This window comes from Sorex fumeus, unplaced genomic scaffold, assembly GCF_029834395.1.
Source record: "Sorex fumeus unplaced genomic scaffold, SorFum_2.1 ptg000070l, whole genome shotgun sequence".
NCBI lineage: Eukaryota > Metazoa > Chordata > Mammalia > Eulipotyphla > Soricidae > Sorex > Sorex fumeus.
The window spans coordinates 9,780,612-9,784,277 of record NW_026606127.1 but is presented as its reverse complement, the minus strand read 5'-3'; positions in this window follow the sequence as shown (position 1 = coordinate 9,784,277).

The following is a 3,666-nucleotide window of genomic DNA, read 5'->3' as shown; positions in this document are numbered from 1 at the left end:
TAAGAACTACAATATTTACCTCCAATCTTCAAGCACAGGGACTTGTCCATTCTCCTTAGAATAGCCAGTAACAATGCCTTGCCTATTGCTGGTAGGTGCACTGTTGTTGCACCACTAGTTTTGTGGAGTGAATATCTCATTTCGCAGGCACTGATTTCTTCCATGGTTCTTTTAAGTGTTGAATTTCCTGGGGAGGAAGACTTCCCAGGCATCGCAACCTTCAGGGAAGACATTTGGTCTGCAACAAATTTCCGAATTGCCCCCATGTTGCAGTAGCAGGATTCAAAGACCTGAATATAATCCAGCACCTGAGATTCGGGAAGTTCCCATAATATCTCCAGCCAAAGTAACCTGGAGCTGACCCCAACTCCAACTCAGGAACAAAAAGTTAAGAATTTTGATCAGATGAAAACTGGGCTTTCAAAACCTCTGGAGATCTACCAGATCCCAGTAGACTTAGATCAATGCAAAGATCTGCAGGTAATGAACACCACTGACACAATCACTCTGAAGCAGGTGCAAGAAAACTCAAGTGGAACTAAGGGGACCTCCCATGCAAAACAGAACAACAAAAAGGAGGCTTCTGAAACTCTTGAGGGAGAACCCAAGGCCAAAATCCAGCCAAACGTCCGAGAATGCATGCTAAGTGGAGCGGGGATTTTTCGTAATGCTGCAGTCAGTGATAGGTGTCCTAAGACCAAAGCCAAAGCTAACAGCAAATCTCACAAAGCTGCCTCTAGCAGTATCAGCAAGACAAAGAGCCATGGGCAGGAGAAGATAAAAAACACCAGAGAAAACTCTAAGAAAGCTAAGGAGTGTAAGCAGCCAGGGAACAAGTTCAAGGCAGAAGAAAAGCCCACCATTGGCAAGAGGAAACGCAAGGAAACTCAACCTGAGCTTTGCCAAGAGGCAGTTAAAAAGCCCTGCTGGTACCTAGGCATACACATGCTGGATTCTGTCCAAGTGTTTCATGCTTTGGGGAAGGAAAGTGATCCAAAACTTGGAATCTCTTCCTCCCAGGTCCTGAGTACTCAAAGAAGCCTAAAGATGTCAAGCCATCCTCAGCTGTTAAGCTATGGCTAGGTGCTACACAGGATGGAAAAGGCCTTGAGAAATCTCAGGTCAAAGCACACAAACCAAGTAGCAGTGCTGAAAAACGCTCATCGCCAGCAAAGTCTGAGCTGCCACATCCTGGGAAGGTCAAATTGGTACCTTTGCCTTTTCTTACCATGGAGAATCCACAAGCTGGACCTGTTCCTCGGAGACGACAATCTTTGTCCTCACATGGTCCTGCTGCAGCTTACCATGCCAAGCCTGGCTCTACCAATGCAGCTCAGCCAACCACTGCCAATTCTTCCCTGTCAACCACTGCATTTTTGTCGGGTTCTGCTAAACCTGCTAAGTCCATTTCAACCAACCCATCTCGACCAGGTTTGCAGAACCCTAGTAGCCGACCTATTCGTCTCCCCACAGCTTCTAGAACTGCTCCCTACAACAGCACCTGGCACTTCTCTCCAGCGTGAACCTCCTCCAATCTCTGTGAACCAGCGGCAGTCGCCACCCTAACGTCAGAGTCAGTTTCTCCTCCAAGATTTCCGTTTCCAATCGATTCCATGGAGAAAGCCCTATGTTCCCGAGCCAGACATGTCAAAGCCCATCACCAAAGAGCAGAGACCAGAGCGTGAGGCTATGAAAAGGAAGGCTCAGCAGGAGCGTGAGAACGCTGCCAAACTCACCTCTTTGGGGGAAAGTGTAGTACTTTATTGAGAGGGAAAAGAGATGGACATCTCTCTCTACTATGGCTACGTAATGGGAGTAGCTGGAATGGTAGGTTCCATTTGAGGTACCAGATGGTTTTCCTAGGCAAACACTGACATGCCATACACCATTTATTTATTCTAATATATTTTTTCAAATTAAAGAGATGCATCATAGTTAATTGTTTGTTAATAAAAATTCTGAATTTTGAGATGCTGCCTATTGTGGTTGTTTTTGGGAGTGGCTGGGGGTCGAAGGATGGGATGGGAAAGAATGGGAAGTTAGAGACAGGAAAAAGGATGAATAGACAAAACTCTACGAAATACAAACTTAGTCCAGGGTTATAAAGCCCATCATAGGAGAAATTACATGGGCCTGATGAAGAGTGGGGTAGGGTCAGAGGAAAAGTATAGCTGACAGGGCATTTAGTCTGCAACCACGAAGGACTCAGTTCATTTCGTGCAGACTTTGATGGTCCCCAGAGACCCACCAGATGTGGAACTTGAGCACAGAGCAGGCAGTATGACCAGAGTGCAGACAAGTATGCCTATCCCTGGTGTCCTCGAAAAGAAATGGGACAAATGGCACAGTCTGCGGTTTTCGGTTAATAGAATAAATTTGGAATAGGCTGAGAAAGTCAGATGAGTCTAAGATGACCAGAAGAAAAGTAAAAATTCTTCAATGGACGCTCTGTTTACGTCTCATGGCCACCTTTGGAAAATAACCAAATTTGAGACACATCACTAAAAGGTTTGGGTGGTCTATCAATAAATGATGGCTGGCGATGCGAACACAAACACTGGGGAATAAACCTACCAGATGACTGATCAACGCCCTGAGAGTCATTTAAGTATGACTCTTAACAGGGACAAAGCCAAGAGAATAGTTGCAGCTTTAAGCCTGAATATCAGCTCCTGGGAAATGCAAAGAAAAGTCACATGTCCTCAGGCCCTCTGTTCAGCACCCCTAGCTGCACCATTTCACTTATTCCCAACAATATTCAGAGTTGCTATCATGGTGACACTTTACTAGTGAATTTCAACAATGCGGTCCACTGCCTTTGTAAGTCTTTGGATTTGTAAACTCCCCAAGTTAGCCAAGCCAGCTTTCAGGAAATTTCTGGTGGGGGGAGCTCAAATTATATTAGCTTGAGGGGCTGGTCTTTGGTCTTCCATGGTTCCTGGTGCCTGTAGCTTTCTCTAAACATCGCTTTTAACTGCAGCTCACAGAAGAACCAACTTTATAAATAGCGTTGTGGCTGCATTGCGGTAGGTACCATACTAAGACATGCGTCCTAGGTCACCACTCCCAAAGCAGTTGGTACCAGTTGACCTTGAGCCTGGAAGGTTGTGGTGGAAAGAGATGTCCCTAGGAGAGTTAATGGGCTGATGGATGGATGGAAAGGAAACCGGGAAGGGTAGGGAAGTGGAAAATTGGTGATCATCATGGAATAGTTTGTGGATGTTTTTCAAATAAGTTAAAATATTTTTTGAAAGGAGATTCAAGACAAAAATACGAAAATAAGATAGGTTCCTAAGAACAGGTTACATATAAGACCGAGAGAGCTGAAAGGGCTGGCATTCCTTCTGGAGCTTTCAATCATACCATTTACTAAATATGTTATTTTCACATCACTTAGCTGTGGAGAGGAATAGTGAGAAAAAGAATGCCACCGGAAAAGCAAACTGGGAGACCACCTTCAATAAAAGCCAGGTGGAAGTTGTTCACATGGATCCCAAGTGCAAATATATGTCAACAGGATCACATATTTAACTAACTCTGCTTGGTACCAGTAACTACTTTGTTGAATATGGGGGGAAATGAACGCAGTTTCTGATTGACCTGAGACTAACCAGTTAATAGATTTTCCCAAGAAAGGGTAGTTGACTGGCTGCGAACAGAAAAATG